This window comes from Aphis gossypii, unplaced genomic scaffold (genome assembly GCF_020184175.1).
Source record: "Aphis gossypii isolate Hap1 unplaced genomic scaffold, ASM2018417v2 Contig00410, whole genome shotgun sequence".
NCBI classification, from domain to species: domain Eukaryota; kingdom Metazoa; phylum Arthropoda; class Insecta; order Hemiptera; family Aphididae; genus Aphis; species Aphis gossypii.
In genome coordinates this window covers 36,169-57,186 of record NW_026083097.1, presented here as the reverse complement: position 1 = coordinate 57,186, position 21,018 = coordinate 36,169, and the positions used below count along the sequence as shown (strand labels likewise).

General features: G+C 28.0%; 2 pseudogenes; one reads left to right on the top strand and one right to left on the bottom strand.

The window, feature by feature from the left end:
* Positions 1 to 4,590: 4,590 nt before the first annotated feature.
* LOC114132232 (uncharacterized) lies at positions 4,591 to 13,881 on the bottom strand (annotated as a pseudogene).
* Positions 13,882 to 17,918: 4,037 nt separating this feature from the next.
* On the top strand, positions 17,919 to 20,286 carry LOC126554055 (uncharacterized; annotated as a pseudogene).
* The last annotated feature ends 732 nt before the right edge of the window (positions 20,287 to 21,018 follow it).

Below are 21,018 nucleotides of genomic sequence, written 5' to 3'. Positions count from 1 at the left end.
CGAAAAAAAAGAAAGGTAGCGGATTGAATTTAATCAATAATGGATCAAGGAAAAAAAACTGATAAAAACGTTACCTGACAGACCACTCACATCTAGAGACATTATAAAATACATTGCAAAGTTTAATATCAATCATTTCCGAGGAGTCTTTTCACGAGATGACTTACCTAAAAAACCACGAACAATTGAATGTGGTATATTAAACTTAGACGTATCTTCAGGTGATGGAAGTCATTGGGTAGCGTTTTACAAAATTAAAGATAAGGTTGTATATTTTGATAGCTTCGGTGATTTACCTCCACCAATTGAATTACAAAACTATTTCAAAGGAAACACGATTATATAACTATTCAAATTATCAAGATTTTAATTCATTTAATTGTGGACATTTATGTCTTGAATTTTTACAATGTATGAATCAATTACATTAAGTTTAACTGGTAATACAACTACATTATCTGTACATTATTTTCCAGCAATTGATGTGTACGATGACTCGGAAATTGCTTTGTTAAATTTACAAACATATAATACATTTCCAAACATAAATGAAACTAATAACCAGTTTGAAATACATTTAGAAAACCCCGATCGTTTACTAAATAATAATAAATTTCCAACCTGTTTTATCACACTGAAAAAAGGGTGTTACGGTATTAAGGATATTAAAAATCAAATTTTAAAGCAAATAGATGACTTTCATAATGTTAACGAATACATTGGAATACAACTAACAGAGAAAATAACTTTTGATATCGGGATTGATCAAGTAGATTTTAAGACAACCATATTCAGTAATGCAACAATACGTTTTAACGTAGCAAACAGTATAGGACCTTTATTAGGATTTGAAAAAACAAATTATGAACCACACTTGCAAAACATTGATGGTCATCGTTCAAAGAAAGTGGTAAATTTAAACAATGTTAATTCAATAAAAGTAATGTGCAGTATAGCTCAAGGTTCATTCAACAACCACATGCCAAGTCATTCAATTTATGAGTTTTCTCCTACTGAGAACATAGGGGCGAAGCTGATTCAATCTCCAACTAACCTAATATATTATAAATTAAATAAAACAAATATCGATTTAATAACTATACAATTAGTTGATCAAGATCATAATCCGATAAACAATTTAGGTGAAAAATTAGTAATCAATCTACATATTAAACGTTACGGATCTTAAGATGGGATTAAAATTTAATATAAGCCCATTACAAAAGATAAATCTTGCTAGTCATATAACTAAAGCGTTACCGGTAACATCGAATAAAGTAAAAAAAATAACAACGAAAAATAAAACAATTTTAAAGGCTTTAGGTTATAAATTAAAGCAGAATGCCAGAAAGTGATATTTTAGATATAAGTTCACCGTTTGAAACCGATTCTAAAATTACGAAAATCGAATATCATTCATATACACCGTATACAACTTCATTTAATAATAATGATGAAATACGTATATCAATCCAACAAACAGATGTTTATCCGTATCTGAATGAAAGCTTTATATATTTAGAAGGTGAAGTATCAGATGCTGGAAAAGTAAAACTTACTAATAACGGTTTTTCCTATCTCTTTGAACAAATACGACTTGAAATCAATGGAATAGAAGTAGATAGTACACGTGTACTTGGTATTACCAGTTCGTTAAAAGGTTATCTATCAGGTACACCTGATAATTATAATTGTTATGAAAATGCTGGTTGGATATTTAAAAATAGTTCAAACCCAGCAAATAGTAATGGAGAATTTAGTGCATGCATTCCGTTAAAATATTGGTTAGGTCTATTTGAAGACTTTAAAAAGATATTAGTTAATTCTAGATTAGAACTAATATTAACTCGAAGTCATAGCGATTTAAACGCTCTAAAAGTAATTACTAGTGGAAGTACAAATTCTGGAAAAGTTGTTTTGAAAAAAATAGTTTGGAAGGTTCCACATATTACTGTTGATGATGAAGAAAGGTTAAAATTATTAAAACTTATTGAAAAAGAAAAAAGTTTGTTTATCCCGTTCAGATCTTTTGAAACTTTTGAATATCCTGAACTCGGAACCACAAAAAAAGTTGTATGGAACCTAAAAACTGCTTCAAAATTAGAAAAACCTCGATTCATTATAATCGGATTACAAAAGGGACGTAAAAATTCGTTAGAAAAAGATTGTGGTGTATTCGATCATTGTAATATAACTAATGTAAAAGTATTTTTAAACTCAATAGCATATCCTTATGATAATTTAAATTTGGATTTTGCTAAAAATAATTTTACCTTATTATATGATATGTATACATCGTTTCAAGAATCGTACTATGAAAAAAGTATTCGGAACCCGATATTAAGCCCATCTACATTTCTAACGCAAGCTCCAATTATTGTTATCGATACGTCAAAACAGAATGATTCAGCTACAGCTTCATCAGTAGATGTTCAATTAGAAATTGAAGCATCAGAATCTCTTTCAGGTGTAACTGCTTATTGTTTATTAATTCATGATCGCATTGTAGAATATGTACCTTTTACTAGAGAAGTAAGAAAACTAGTTTAATCAATTTAAAATTAATTTAGAATAATGAGACAATACATATAAATATATATTTTTATTTTGAACCAAAACGTATTATTTTTTATTTTTTAAAAAAAAACATGACTAAAAAATATAATTATGAAGTGTGTATATACACTGCTTAAACTTTATGTGTAACATAGAAAAAAATTTATTGGTTGTAGCGGAATACTCCGTCTGTGATACACGGGAAATAAATAGTGTATACACTGTTTAAACTTTATGTGTAACAGGGGAAAAAATAATTGGTTTTAAAAAGTGTTTTTTACTAGTACAGCGGAGAAAAAAAAAGTTTGAGGGGGAAAATCCCCCTTAAAATTTTACAATCTCCGCAGTCAAAAGTGCGCAGAACATACATTATGGTTTTTGAAAATCAGTGTTTTTTTACTGGTACAGCGGAGAAAAAAAAGTTTGAGGGGGAAAATCCACCTAAAAATTTTAAAATCACCGCAGTCTGGTAGAGCGGAGAAAAAAAAAGTTTGAGGGGAAAAATCCCCCTTAAAAATTTGCAATCTCCGCAGTCAAAAGTGCGCAGAACATACAAATGTATACTACTCTGGTTCTTCTACCTAAATTGCTTCGTCTTATAGGAGGCATATCAAATATAAATTATGTTTTAATAATCACGAACTAAACAAACACGAACTAACTAAACACTCTGACACAAAACACGCTGTTGGTTGCCATGGATTACGATTCAGTATTATATTATAAAATTATCGGAAGGGCTATTGTAAAAAGAAAAGGCTATTTTTAGGGTTTTTCCAGCAATAATTCTAATTTTTCTAGCCGTAAAAACCATCCTTGACTTCCAACGAACATTCGACATGTGCGTTGTTGTATGTCTATTTGCAGCATTTTTAAAAACATGTTAAATAAATGATTTATTTTATTTAAATGGTTGCCATTGACTACCAAAAATAATTAGTTGACCATTGGCTGGATAGATGGCGCTCGTATTCATCACCACCTCGTCATATTTCTCTAACCGATAACTTTCTCAAATGTTCGTCCGTAAGACCTTCTCCTGACAATTACGACCCAACCCAACAAAAAAAGAATGAGCGAATCGGTTCCAGGCGTTGTTGAGTTATGCGCTTACCAAATTTGCGATTCATTTTTATATAGAAGAATAATAGTTATTATTAGTAATTAAAATTATTTAGTATTTATGTACTAGTCAATTTTTTACCTTGTTATGTTAATATTGGGTATAAAAGTTAAGTTTCATGTCAAACAATTTTACTTGAAGAAGTTGCAAGCTTAATTGAAAAAAAGTACTTAATTTAGTTAAAAATCATTTAGGTATTTTAAACCTACACTAGATCTTAAAATATTTTTTTATTGAATTTATTAAGTAATATTGATTATTGTACATTATATATTATTGTATTTGTAACAAACTATTATTTTACATACAACCTATGTCTTATCTACACTAATGGTTAAACCAATATTTTGAATAAATATATATGATTTCGGGGTTTATTAAGAAAAATGTAATTAACATGCCTAAAAAAATGTAGTACCTATTGAAAATTGAAAAGTAAGTATGTCTTTAAAAATAACTTAACTCATGATATGGTTTATGGACATCTTTAGGCACACTAATAATACAGTTGTATTATTTGTATTTATTTAATCATATTTTCATTCTAATATTCTAATTTTTCAGAAAATATCTTTCCAACTTCATTTAAACATACAATTGACTTGTATCATTCTTTTTTTTTTTACTTTTTATAACAATTATTATTGTTCAAGATAACATAAGTTAAATTAAGTTACAAATTAATAATGAATTTATTTTGTTTTACGTATTGAAGGTTAAAAAATTATAGTAACTCTTGTGAATTACATAAACGGTTTATTTTTAATAAAGAATAATGTAAAAGATATACCTAATATATTATTAGAAGATTATATAGATATGTGTAATGTATACCTATATTATTTAATTATATACTTCATAGATAAATATTATAGTTTGAAAAAATAATAATCATAATAATATTGTATTAATTAATGGTTGTGACCATGTGATTTTGCATTTGGCACATTCAATTGGACATACCACCAAGATTCTTTTTCTTTTTTGGTGGTGATTTCGCCATTTGCTGGACGGCCTGATGGTAAAACGTTCTACTTCCTTTGTAACTCTTGGTAATCTCCTTGCAATAGATGTTGGCTGGACTCTAATTTTTGCACCAGGTCTTTTTCGCAAAGCCACAGTTGAATTTCCAGCAGTATGTAAAAATGATTGCCACTGTCCTTCTGTTGTTACTTTCTTCAAACGAGACTCTAAAATATTCACCCTGCAGTAAATGAGCCAAACGTTGAGTCTTTAGATTTGATTAAATCTATAATGCAATCTATTGTTTTGGTCTTTGTCTCTTTATTTTCTTTAATTTCAGAATTATTTGGACATTATTATCTTTTTCCTGTGAATAATCTGGCTCATTAGTATTAGAATAATTAGCAAATCAGTATTATATTCATTTGGTGCATCAATTTGAGGAAAATTATTAACCGATAAAAATGACTGGAAGAAATCTGGGAGATAGATACATTCCCTTGGGCTAAAACAGCAATTCATATCTATCTTTTGGGGTAACTGGAGGGAAACTTTTTGAAATCACATCAAAATGAATGTAAACAGCACACTGATGTTTACAAAATTTACCAAATTACCAGAAAGGCATGAACAACAACCTCCATAATATTTACATTATAAATACATGATGAATCATTTTCACTCTTACACAATACTCATATCTGATTTAGATTCTATATGAGCTTTTTGTATTGTACTTGCTTTTTTTATTAATGAATCTAAAAAGATTCTAGCATTTCTATTTTTAGTGTGTCTACAATTAGCAAAAGCCATTAAGCGCCTACAATAATGATCTTCTAATACTGTGCACGTAAAATCTAATAAAGCTACGACATTGTAGGCTTTTACTCTTGAAAGAACAGTGTCTTAAAAATTCGAACAGTAATTTCAGAATAGTTATGGGTGTGATGACCTTTAGTTGATCATCACGCCACGCTAAACACCATTTGTGTCTTGTGTGCCAGTGTTCATTTAGATATCTTTCCATTTTGGAAATTCAGAGTTTTTAATACTTTCATTAAAAAATTTCTCTGAAGAATCAATTGTATTAGCATATAAAATAGATTGAAAACTATTCATAAGCATTGGTCGCTTATCTTTTGTATGCTATTCTTTGAGTCCCAGACCCAACGCCAAACAGCCTGACAAACATGAAAATGCAAAGTAAATGGATACTATTTGGCCAGTTGTTTTCAATTGCGTTTATTTCAGCGGCAGCATTATCAGTTATAAAGACTTTTGGCCAACCAACACCACCAAAGCAATTATGCCACATTCTTTAGTAACTGAAATCCAGTGTTATATGCTGAATATGTCTGACCTATTAATATATTAAAATAAGGATCTAAGTTAAATGAAATTATTTAATGATAGATAAAAAATTATTTTTATATACCCTTTGTAATAATTATTGCTAATGGAACTGCACCTGCTGCACACGGAGTAAGCATAAATGTAATAGAATAATTGTCTGCATCACAGGCAGATGTACTGTCTACGAATACAACATTACTAGATGACTTTAATGAATGTGCTCGTTGCATAAGTGGAGTAACAATAACTAATGCAAATGGGTCTTCCTTAAATTTAACTATTTACATTTCTCTCTTTATAAACATCAATCTTTTGTATTATTTTCTAGAAAAAATAGATACTAACATCAACAATAATAATTATATCATTAGATGTTTATAAATTTATTATTTTAAATTAACTTTATAAATTTCAAAAAATAAAATAAATTAACTTTTTATTTAATATTGGTAGGTATATTAAATTAGGTATTAGTTAATAATATTTCTTACTACAGAATGAGAAGAAGTCAGCTTTTTAATTTTTCAAGAAAGACAAAAACAAAAATCGAATGAAATTTAATATAATGATATCAGTTTGAACATTTGGGATTCATTTTTAATCAACCATGTTAAAAAATAGATCAATTAGAAAAAAAACCCCATAGATATGTATTAATTAATTATTATTTAGTTGATAAATGTCTCCTTTTTCAGTAACCATAAAGCTAACCTAGCCTTCTTATAGTAAAAAATTATTTTTTTCAATAAAATACTTTAAAACCATATTTTTTGATACAGAATCAAAGTAAAATATTTTATATATTCACAAAACTCAGATATACTCTGAAGATAGAGCTTGGATAAATCCAAAATCATTACCAACAAGGCTTTAACTAATAATAAATTGTCTTTGAAATCTTCAACTACTTTTTTAAACTGTTAAATATTAATTAAATATATGTAAAATTATAAAAAATTACCTCAATCAAACCTGTTCCAGACCGCGGACCTAAATTTTCTAACCTCCATTCATTGTGCCAATTTTGAACAGTTCTATAAGTTGGATTAATAGATCCATTAGCTAACATTTCTAGTGAAAAATTTTCTTTTAATTCTAAAATGCGCTCATGACAATTAATTGCATCAGTTATACTCATATTATCGTTAAAATACTCAAAAAAGGTATTTTTAAGTATTTTATCTGCTGGTAAAAAGCGTAAAGTTTCAGCAGTGTCAATACTATGGTTATGTTTATTTTTAATTGTTATAACGCCATATAACCCATCCTGAAAAATAATTTTACCAAATGTATTTAATTAAATAATACCTATGTAAGTATCTTAATAATGTATTTAAATAAGTAATAAGAAAAATATAAAAATGACCAAACTTTAATATAAGGATCTACTTTTCGTGTAGAATGAGTATCTAATTTTACCACACATGTTACAGAAGCTAAACAGTTAGCATTTTTTGAATTCCCTTTTTTATTTTCTTCTCTAGAAACTTTACGAAAGGAGCTATGCTGGCATACAAACTTTTTCCTAGAAACCAATAATAAAAACATTCTAAACTATTAACAAATTATAACTCATTTAAAATCAGCATGGTATTGATGATTCTTGAGTTTTACACCATTGTAATTTTTGATTCAAAAAAATACAAATAGTTTAAAGTATTTATCAGATTTATCATACATGAATACCTAATCGAAATATACTTATCAGTTACCTATCTACCACAATGAAAAAAAAGTATTGTCAAAAAATGTTATAAGTAGGTACAAAATATGCCTTAACTAGGTACTTTTATTTTTGGATTTTTTATCTTTTTTTTATCAGAAATAATTATAATATTATTAAAATTTATTTTAGGTACTTATAAAGTTATCAAGGTATTATTGAATCAAATAAAACTATTTTTGAAATGATTTCAAATAATCCCATAGATGTATAAACTAATAAATAATAATCAATAAATATTATATAAAAAAAAAAAAAAAATATCTTTTCTATTCAAAAGCAAATAGGTACCAGCTATCTTAACTTAAAGATGATTTTTATAATTTTTAAATACTAAAAGTGTAAGGCTTAATTAAAATAGCAAATCAGTTATTAATTTGAATTCATAGCTTAAAATTATTAAATTAAAAGTTCAGACTAACCTACTAATCAAATTTTATTATACATTGTACCTAATTGTTTAAATTTGCAGTTATTAATGCAAATGCCTTTTTAAATAAATATAAGCTAAGCTTGATTAATTTTTTTTATATTATTAGAGTTGTAGGTAATAGAAAATAATATATTTAAGTATAATATAAGATAAAATTACTTAGGTATATAGTTATACCATTAAAAACAAATTAGGTAATTAAGAGTTATTATTATTATTATTTTGTTGATGGTTAAGTTTAAAAAAATCAATTAAATACCTGATATTTAGACATTATTGACTTTGTTCATTGTACAAAATTATTATCCTAAAAATAATGATAAAGAATAACCTATTTGAACTTTAAAAATGTAATAATCATATTAATATGGTTATCCTACATTTATAATTATTACTAAATTACTGGACTATAATTTATACATTGTATGTGGTCAAATCTAAACATCTCTTGAATCAAAATTTCTTATATTTTAGAATTAGATTTTATATATTGTGTTAGGTTCGAATCAGTAATTATACATTAATATATTTAAGCTAATCGTTGTGGACGTTGCTTATATATGAATCCGTGTCCGTAGAGCCATGGGCCATGGCCCTTTAGTGTTACAGAAAAATAGATTTTACTGAATTAATGCCAATATTAGAATATCTAATGCATTTACCTAACCGTTGATATATAATATTTTCTATTTTATTAAATCATTTAATTTAATATTCACCAAATCTAAAATATAATTAATTATTATAATAACTAGCTTAGGTTTATTTAATTCAGGTTTACTTATTCAATACATGCCAGGCATAATGACAGGATAGTAGACAGTAGTGGACAGATAAAAATACTACTAAAAATATATTACATTTATATTTATATTTTCTTAATAATTTAAACTCAACCAAATTAATAAGATTATTATAAAAATTCAAATGCTGACTTATGTGAATTATACAATATAATTATATACCTAATGTCCCAGTTACATATTTTATGAATATTTGTAAGTATTAACCACATTTTACATAAATGTAATATAGCTATTCTATGATTATTTAAGATCATAATATTATACTTACGAACAATTAATTTTTTCACCACACGGTCGAGAAGATCTAGCATTCCATTTAATATTATTTAATTTCCCAAATTCAGAAACCCACAAATTACAATCTTCTATAGTTTTAATATTTGATCGAATAACATAATCATAATATTCTAGTTCAGTAATTACTTTGTTAATGAACAACTTAGGCAAATGCAAATTCATTTTGCAAATTATTATGGTACCTAATTTGTAAAATTGAAAACCATAAAAACAATAACCCATTGATGTATTGTGATAACATAACAATCATTATTGTATTAGGTACTTGTTTTATATATTATATTATATTATAATATATTATTTTATATAATATTATACAATTTTATCTATAATCTATAATCTATTATAATTATCATAGAATAAAACCGCGGCAAATTTGAATCGGCCAATCAGAGAACAACGGTCGTGTAGCAATGTACAGTATGTTAATATGCATCCCGACACGTGTCATGGTCATAGTAGCATCTGCATTACCCTTGACACGAGGCATGGTCATACTAACTTAGTTTGTAATCTCGTAGATATCTTACAGATATCTCATAGCCCATAACAATATATATATTATATCTATGGAAATAACTCCATATAACTGATATAAGTAAAAAGCGGAAAGACAATGCAAAAAGTGTTTGTCCGATACCGAGGTTCGAACTCGAGATACTGTGTTTGAAATCTTATAAAAGTGCCACTGCGCAAGAGAAATCTGTTCACGGGGCGATAATTTTATGCCATTTAAGTATGTACGAAGGTATGGCACAATCATTTTTTAATTTTATTAATCAAGTATTCATGTTATACAAATAAATTGTATATTTAAACCTTCCATGAATCTAGACCTATTGATCAGTGAAAATTCTACTAAAATCCGTTGGGTAGGTACTTTTTGAGTTATGTGCGTACATACAAAAAAGGGGGTTCTATTTTATATAGTAGTATAGATATAGCATAGATTAAATATACTATAGATTGCCCACGCCATGGAAAGACGCGGCAACCAGTTAGGCGGACGTTTTGGACCCCGGCGGAATAGTACTAATGGACCCCCATAGGATCGCTCTAAGTATTTAAGTTATTGCGCATGCGTGTACGGCATGTCGTCAACGTGACAATTATTGTAAATTTGTAAAACAAAAAACTTGAACAGTTCCGACTTCCAACACTGAATGTTCGTATTATGACTAATAATAATAAGTTTAATATGATCGGTCATATATTATTACCGCGCCAATGGTAATATGTGTGTGTTAATATCTAGTTTTTAAAAGGCAATTGACATAATAATATATCATTTATAAGCTAATAATTAATTAATATGTATTATTTGTAAAATACATATCGGTAAACTTTAAAACTTTACTAGTGACAACAGACATTAAAATATAAATATTATAGGACATAGCTGGTATTATACATATAATAATTATGTCTAACTATACATATATAATAACTATGTTTATTAGGTGGTTAATTATTAATATCTAATAAAACAATATTATTCTTTATTTCATAAAATGGGTAATGAGAGTAGCATACTACTTTTATTTTACAAAAATGTTACCTAATTATAAATTCTTAAAATTATTATTGCATAATTGTAAAAAAAAAAAAATATATAAATATAATAATATAGACAAATATAATGACAAAACTAATATATTACATTTTATAAAATACAGGTGAAAATTTTAAAAATAGGTAGCTATATATTCATTTTCATAAAAAGTTCCGAGGACAACACTAGTATTAATAATTATAATTATATTATCTTTGTTAAAAAAAATCGTAAAACCTTCAAATTTTTATACTAAAAAATATACATAATACATATTATAATATGTACCAATATCATTTTATATTATATTTACATGCCAACTATTGAATTATAATATATAATATTTAAAAATTTTTCAAAATTTTTAATTTATTTGCTGTCTGTACACTGGAACGTCCTTTCAAATGTTTAGATGTCCAATTAAAATGCCTTAATAATTTACAATGTATTAACTTTTGGATTATAAAATCGATATGTTGATAACAGTTTGGATCAACATTTAAATCAGATATCAATTCTGTTTTTATTTTTATTTGAATAGTTGCACATAATTTTCTTTTATGAGGACTTAGTTCTACAAAATCTTTTAAATATTTTTGTGCTGTAGACACGAAGTTAGTAAATGAATCAGATGGTTTTTTAAGACTGCTTTTTTCAATGTCAGCACTTTCAAATTGTTTGTAAAAAATTAAATATTCTTGGTCATCAAAGAAAAAATCGTCACTTAAAATAATTAATTCGCATTTAATGCATTTAAATTGATCCATGCATTTTTTGGCCAAATATCCCGCAAAATAGGTATTTGAACAAGTTTCTAACGTTATTTTTTTTTCTACGTTACTGAGGCATTGATCGAAATTACCCTCCTCTTCCGAACATACAAATGAATCAGAATCTGATTCAACTAAGGCATCTGATGTATCTGTATAAGGTGTAGAAATAGAAGCGTTCTCTGAATTAGGGTTAAATAAATTATAATCAAAATCATTTTCGCAATTTGATGAATCTGTGGCTTTCATGAGGTTGTGTCTTGCTTGAAACCGAAATGACGTTCGAAAAGTACGAGCAGTCGGATTTCTGTTGAAACCTCCACGCCGACGAAAAACCGAAAAAGTATTTTCTATGATATCCTGGTTTAAACGATTAGTCAGAAGATATTTAAAACCTAAGTTTTTTTGTTGTGTATAAATCATTATTATTGAGTTTATACTCCATACCATGGCGTCGAAACATGGAAGAACTTTACCATACACTTTTATAGGTTGTATTAACTCCAGTTGTGCACACCATTCTTTAGCTTTCATTAATTTATTAAATAAATAAGGTTTATCATCATTTAAAGCACAAGAATATATGTTAGAACTGTATAATGATTTACTGTTTAAACAGTCAAATAAATTGTTTAATTCTTGAACAAAATCGGCGGTTGCAACGGCAGTTTTTGATTTTATTTGACCAGTAGCAATGCATGTTCTTAAAACAGCTGCTACCGAATTGCTAAAAATTTGAAGAGCAAGTTTACAACTCATTTTTTGAAAAGGGTTGGGATTCATATGACTGTTAGTTAGTTTTAAAAGGGCTCTACTAGTATTACTTGATTTATCAATATTATAAGCCAACTTAATATCAGAAAAAGAAACTTCTTGTCCATTAAATTTAAAATTATATTTCAAAAAATTGTTTCTAAAATTTTTTAAAATATGTGGCACATCAAAAATAGAAAATATAGTTTTACCTTTAATTTCAACAAATGGTTTTTCTTTACAACAACCTAAGTGCTTTAAAACTGAATAATTATTGGAACCTTGATCACAAACGAGTGCTACAATATTAAAACCTAGCTCTGCGCATTTTTCGATTACATCTACAATTAAATCTTTTAATATTAAACTACTCATAGATGAACCCGTTAAAAAATAAGCCAATGGTAATTTCCAATTACTATAAAGCCCCCGAACAATGAAAACCATTGCCTGTGTAGCCAATTTATTTGTTCTGCCTTTGTGTCCTAAATCCTCAAACCCTTCAACCATATCTAAATACTTTGAATATTCTAAAAAAGATTTTATTTTCATTTCATCGAATATTATTACACAGTGTTTTTCATCATCTGACATTGTATCCAACTTATTTTTAATTTGCTTTAGCCAAAGTGAATTAAAACCGGGACAAAATTTAGACTTGCCAATCCATCTACGCAACGTTGTTTCACCTGGTAAAATTATTTGCTGATTATTTCTAAGAAATTTGTGTGTAGCTGGCGATTTATAGTACAAATTTATAGCAAAATTTTTTTCAGCTAGAGTCCAGGGTGTTCTTGAATTACGCTTATGAAACATTTGCATTTCTGCTATTACTTTAGATCCTGAACTTGAAAATGTGATATTGTTCTTAAATTTATGTAAATTTAATTTATTACGAGATATTTGTAGTTTTTTTTTTAGTTTGCTTATATTAGATGAATTTTTTTTTAAAAACATATTTTTTTTTTAATTAATTCTTCCAGACGTTTTTTTGACATTTGTTCGCGTTGTTTGTTAGGGAAAAGAACTGTTTTCGCTTTGATTAAACGACGTTTGCGAGTGCTAATGGGTGAAGGCATATCTACAAATGATTTAATTATTGAACTTGTTGATGGAGAGCATTCATAATTCAAAATTGGCGAAGATGGTGATGTATTTAATGTAGCAGGAAGATGAGGAGATTCGATTGGCGTTCTTGGACATTTTTTTTTGTAAATTTTTGTTGGTGTTTTAACGTGTAAATTTGGTGACTCGGGTTCTTCAGATTCGTTTAAAGGTGAAGTTGGAATGTATTGTTCCTCATCAATTGGTACTTCAGTACAATCGTATTTCATTGGAACTGCTTTTTGCTTTAGCCTTTGTTGTGTTTCAATATTATTAAAATCCGTAGGTTTAAAATGCAAGTTACAAACATGTCGGTTATTCAATTGTTCTAAAGTTAGATCTGCCAATTTAATATTTCCTACAGATAAAATAATGTAAAGTCAAAAAAAAAATATAGAAATTGGTGTACTTTCCGATACTAACTACATTCGCTTCTTATAAAAAACATTGTCAAATATTATAAAATAATAGTGAAACACAAATTGTGTTAAAAATATGTGTAATAAATTAATGTTAAAAGGACGTATTATACAAAACATGAACGCAGTACGCGTGAAACAAGCTAAAAAAAAATGTATGTTGAAAGTAAAATTGCAATTATTTATTCGATTAAGACTGTATATTGAATGCCTAAAGCATAGTGATAAGATTATAGATATAAGATTATAAAATATAATTTGTATTCAATTATTTACTGAGCACGTAATTCAAAACGTAGGTATAAAGACTAGAAAATCTAATTTCTAAACAGTACTTTAAAAAGTTGCATATTTTAAATAATAGCTTTATGCAATATGGTAAGTATTTACAAATAAACTATATCTATTTTCATCATCATCATATATTAGATATCCGTAATTTACTTTAATTGTTTGCACTTTTCTTATAAAACATATTTTGGGCGTATTATACGTACCTAATGACAAAAAGTTTAAGGTCGCTATGAATAAATGTTCTTTTAAAAAAAAAAACAAAATAACTCAAGTTATGTATTCTTATAATTTTTGAATCATTATAAGAATAACTTATGAGGAACTTTGTTTTAAATTTTCAAGTGTTTTGACTCAGTCAATAATATTTTATCGATATTTATAATAAAAAAACTAAATAAAACGACTATTTCAAATGACTATAAATAGCCTTAAAACAAGCAAAATATTTTGAAAATTAAATCATGTAAAAAAAATGTCAATCTAAATAACTGGTAAAATTTTCAAGTATCTAAGACTTATACTTTTTGAAAAATAACAAATATTGAAAATCGTTTGATCATAAATCGTGATTACGCAAAAAAATTTAAAATTCTAACACTCATAACATTTTTCTTATAATGAGTCTTCAAGTTTTTTTTAAAGCTATTTGAAGGAAAACTTATGGAAAACTTAGTGTTGAATTTTTAAACTTAAGATATAAATCCAAAAAATTTTATGAAATTTATAAAATTTATAAAATTACTTGTACATTTTCTACATTTTCATAATTTTGACATATTTCAAAAAAACTTTAAACGCTTATACATACAATTTAAATGTATTTATTTTTAAATTTTTTAAAAGAATAATAATTCAATTTTTAAAATGTATGTTATTTAACTAGGTAACTAACCTGACTGTTTAACCCATTCTTTTGCCTGGTCTTGATTTTTGGGAAAACGGAATAACTTTGTATTTTTATCATTTCTTTTACTTTTGCCACAGTTAAAAAACATACATTTATTGCTTTTTGTAGCCATGATATTATTTAGGTAAGTATACTAATTGGTAAATTGACGGAAAAGTTGAAAACTATGTCGTCGCGGCTCGTGCAGATTTATAAATGTTCTAAAGTTTTAATATTATAATATTTAATAATGTCATATTATTATTTATTATTTTTGTCTACAGTAACAATATAGAGTTGTTGTATAAGCGTTGATGATTATAGTTTGTACTTATTTATATTGTTTCATTATTCATTTACTCCGTATCGCAATTTATTTTTAGTATAAACCGGTCGAACGCCAGTCATATCCCCCCCCCCCGCACAGACAATTTTTCCCTTTCTATTTGATTTTAATAATAATTTATTATATTAATTGTAATCTATTTTTCGATATTACACAAATGCGTACGCTATCTATTGAGACGTTGTGTTATTAATTTATACGTTTCCATATCTTCTATACCGGTGGGCTATCTATAGTATATTTAATCTATGGATATAGATAATATAATGCCTACCTATATTAATTATTATTGTATTGTTTATTTTAACAATTCATACAACCTCGTTTTAATTTAGACAGCAGATATATTCGTAAACACTTGCACATATAAATATAAATATAAATAATTCACATTTCATATAAATAATAGGATAAATATTAAATAATACGAAATTTCAAATTAAAACACATGGGAAAAATTGAAAATAATCGGCCCTCCGGGGGTAGACAGCGCTCCCTAGCGGAATATACAAGTGAAGTAATAATTTCGTTCATTTCATCAACGGGCTTCGTTTGTGAGTGTCGACACCTGTTAAATACACCTTGAATAATAGGTATTCTGGTATTCACTTTCAACGACTGATGTGCGTGATAGGATACACAGACTTTTATGGTGGTATGTAACTTGATAAGAGTAAATTAAATGAGGTAGGTAAGTCGTGCATCGGTATATCTATTATAATAAATAATAATTAATAACTAATAAGTACCTACTAAACAGTAAATATTTAATAGAATAATGACGAAGACGAATGCAGTATGGATTTAAATGAATATAATCTATCTACTTCTACTTATATAATATAACGTGAAGCGGTTCGTCTTTCCACCGGCGCCGTGCTACCCGTATTATAGACGATTACCAATCAGAAAATTACGTTCCGCCGCGCTCTTTTTGAAAACGTCGTCCGCCGCCGCCGCTCCGTTTCGATACGTTTTTTTTCCAAAGTATTCCTCCCATTCTTCCGTTTCTATACCTTTTCCCGCGTACACTACGTATATTATTATTATAGCTCGACAGTGAGCATCTTTAAAACGTTCTCGAGAGCGATAATAATATTATCTTAATGCTATTGTCTTATGTATTGGTCTAAAACGACACGCGCTCTTGTGAGCTCGGAGCGGGTGTACGCGTAATAGTATATTGTGTGGCAAGGGCGGGAAGTGAGCCATTTCAGTCGCGGGCGTTGTGTGCGGCACGAGCCGTAGGCAAGTGCCGCATTTCGCCCAAGACTGAAATGGCCTTCCCGCGCGAGCCACACATACTATTTTTTGTCACGCCCCTGCGTTCATGAAAAATGTTATGCATGGATCTATGCAACAATTATAGACTATTACTAACGCATCGTTCGACGCACTTATATAGGAACAGTGCAAATTAAATATGTTTAAATGTTTATGCGTCGTGCAAGGAGGTTACTATACATTTAAGATGTAACCAAAAGTTTATGTTTTGTAAGAACCGTGGTAGGTGTACATTTTAGTTTCTGGTTGTTTCTGGTGATACCTACGTACCCGGCGGCCGGCACTTTTGGGGATTTCTTCTTTTCCGCCCGGCACTTTTGGGGATTTCCTCTTTTCCGCCCGGCACTTTTGGGGAATTCCTCTTTTCCGCCCGGCACTTTTGGGGATTTCCTCTTTTCCGCCCGGCACTTTGGGGATTTCCACTTTACCGCCCGCTGGACGGAAAAAGGACGCTTTCGAACGCTTCAACCGTGGTCGAAAACCAAACTTTCGGTGCAGGCGTGACAAAAAATATATTACTGTACATTATACCTGTGCGTAATATAATACGGAACTGAACGGACTCGATGTTTTGATCGACCGCGTTTAAAATACGCGTACGAATACGGAGACTTTTCAGGTCACGCCTATACATCATAACGCGTTTCGGTTTCCACGACATAAACGTTATTGGTCTTTACGACGGGCGTTTGTATTTGATTTTCGAACCGTGAGAGGAACGTCGGAATGGCGCGCGCGTCTATTAAATCGTCGTCGTACGTACGATAACGACGGTGATTCTGCTTTTACGATCGTTACGGACGGAGACTCGATGACGTGAGAACGTTTTTATTTTCCGAGTTTTCTTTACGCGAGAATCCTAAGGATTTGACGTTTTGACCAGTAAATCGAAGCGATTAATGCGGTGTTCTCTGCGGTTCGGAAACGGCTTAAGAGCTCGACGTTCGACACGATTCTCCATCTCAAACTGTAGTCGATAGCATGACAAAATAAACAGGTATGACAGCAATATTTAATTCTGATGATTTTCTGCGCAAATATGGCGTACGTTATGCTTCACTTCTCATTGGTCGAGAATTGATCACAAGACTTATCAAATATGCATAATTCGTTTTGTGATAAAAGTGATATATTTTGGAAAATGAAAAGTGTCTACTGTCTTTCGAAATTAGACATTACTCTTCGAATTCTTATTTAATATTTTTTCTAAAGACTTGTAGTAATTTTATAAATTAGATTTCGCACTTATTTATAAAATGCCGATGTGTTCGTTCGAAGGGTGTTTCAGTGGAAGTAGGAAAAAAGATTACAGAAAACCTTCAAATGTTTATCTTCATAAGTTCCCAAAAGACCCCGAGATGCGTAAAAAATGGTTCGATCAAATTAAACTTGAATCTAAAGTTACAAAAGTTAATTTTGAAACGGGTATTAAGAATATTTTATTTTTGAAATTTCGGTCTACCTATATAACATTTGGTATTTTTATATCATAAATTCAGGTGTAGTATGCAGTAATCATTATCTACTGACAGTTTTGCTGCTAAGACATTTGTTCAAAGTACTGCTGGTTTTTCACCAATAACTAGCAGAAGATTATTACCAAATGCAATTCCATTGAGGTACTTTTATATACCTACTTCATCATTTATCTTAACTTTCTGCTTAAGATTTACAGATATTTTATGAATCTTAATTTTGTAGCACGTTTGGATATTATTATGACGATATTCCTTACAACCGATTGTCTTCATCAAATTCACCATCATTTATTATAAGAACACCTTCTGGTTCTTTTACAGTTACTAAATCAAAGTAAAGTTATTTTTATTAATAATCAGTTAAAGTGAACGTTTTAAATATTATTGCATTGGTACCTACTTTAATAAATTATAATTTTATGTTTTAGTGATTTTTCTCTAAAAACTCAGTGTTGTTCTAACTTGGAAATTAATTTTAGTAAATTATGCGATGAGCTTGAAATTGAGCCTTTGTGTGAGGATGAAATGTTGGAAAACAATAACAGAGAATTTCAAAAGTATGTAATCAAGATATTATTTTTTAAAGTATTCTTCTTAATCTTTTGTGATAACATTTCATATAATATAATGCATACTATAATCGTTTTTATGTTTTCATATATGTTTTAATGTGGACAAAATTGAGGATGAATAGAACCAATAATGTGGATTCTCCTTCATTGAAACCTGTGATTCATGGTTTATATTGGTTAATGCCAAAAATAAATACCAATGAGATCATGAATTAGTTTTCAATGTTGTGGTATACGTATACATAACAACTTTTAAACAATTTTTCTCAACCACTTTTGATATAAATTATAATATTTTCATGTAAATGTATTCCAATATATGTTATTAGTTAAAGAATATATGTTATTAGTTATAGATTATATGTTGTGTTTTTATAATCATCTTATATATTATATTATTATCTTAGATAAATCATTAAAATATAATATATATTTGTATTTTTTTTTTAATTTTAAATGTTTAACATAGTAGCTATTCAATTATATTGACATTGCGCTTACAAAATAAATCTTGTGGAAAGTAATTAAAATATACAATGTTTTTCTATGTGTAGCTTCAAATCGTTCCTATCTGCTATCTTCCTATCTTCCTAACCTATGGCTAATGTTAATGTCTTATGGACCATTTTATACACTTTTGAATTTGTATATTATAAACTTTAAGAAAGTAGATTGAGTTAGTTATCTAGTGAGTTATACACTGGTATTAGATAGTTATTTTGTATTATGTATAACAGCAATCAACATATTATTTTTAGGCTAAAAAGCGATTATGAAGTTATTAAAAATCAAAACGAAAAACTTGCTGAAATAAATGATAAGAATAAAACAATTATTTTTCATTTACAAAATAAAATTAAATGGTATGACCAATTTTTGAAATTGGAAAATGAAAGGGTTGAAACTGAATTTTCAAATAAACTGAATCAATTATTCACACCCACACAAATTCAATTATTACTTAATCCAAAAAAAAAAAACTTATAAGTGGACTCCTGAAGATATCTCGTCAGCAATTACCTTAAGGAGTGTTTCACCAAAAAGCCTAGGTTCTTGAGAACAAAGAAAAATTTTCCTCTACCAGGTTATTATTAATTAGATATTTTATTGCTGATGGTGACTTTTTAATAATTTTGAGTAACAATAGTATCATACATATGTAGTTCTTAATAAATTCATAATTTATTTTTAAAACATAATATAACAATATTTTAAAAATGCACATCTTAAGGTATGTCTACACTTCGAGCATGGGCATCAAAATTCTCTTTGAATCCAGGTTTACTTACAAGCGTAATGTCACTCATGAAATTTAAGGGTAAATAATAACAAAAAGTCGGTAAGTGGGTACCGCTCTGCTGTACATTAGGAAGTGGGGTGGACCTCGGACTAGGGTAGGTTACATTTGAATGCAATGATAGGAATCATTGTATACGAAAAACGATTCTGAACGGAGATGATTTGTCAGTCTAGGATATATTATATTTAAATATTGTCGTATATTCTATTTTGAAACAAATATTTTATTTTTCAATTAGGACGCATTCGCAAAAGGCATGGTTAATCAATTTTGACTTAGATTTTAGGTATAAATACAAACAATTTTATGAATTTTAAACTATAAAATATTTTGCAAATATTCATGATTTTGACGAATTTTTGTCAAAATTTGAACTTCAAATGCTAATAAAAAAAAATTATGCATATGTATTCTTATAATTTTTTAATCACTATAAGAATAACTTATGAGGAACTTTGTATTAATTTTTCAAATATTTTGACTATGCCAAAAAAATTTTATTGACACTTCAAAAAAAAATTCTTAGGAAAATTGAAAATTTCAGTTGTCTATAAATAGCTCAAAAAACTCAAAATATTTTGAAAATTAATCATGTAAAGAAAATTCCAATCTAAATAACTGGTAAAATTTTCAAGTATTTACGACTTATACTATTTGAATAATAACAAATATCAAAAATCGTTTGAGGCTAAACCGTATTTAACGCGGTTTTGTACAAATTTAAATTTCAAACACTCATAAAATTGTTTTGTCTGCATCCGGTAGAGTTTTTTTTACAGATATTTGAAGAAAAATTTATGGAGAACCTTGTACCAAATTTTCAAAACTTAGTTATAAGAGAAAAAAATTTTACGATTTTCCAACCACAAAATTACTTGCAAATTTTCGCAATTTTGACATATTTCGTATAAATTCGAACTTTAAGCACTTATAAAAAAAAATTGTGACTAACAATTTCGGATTTTTTTTTATCACATCAAGAACAACTTATAAGAAACTTTGTATT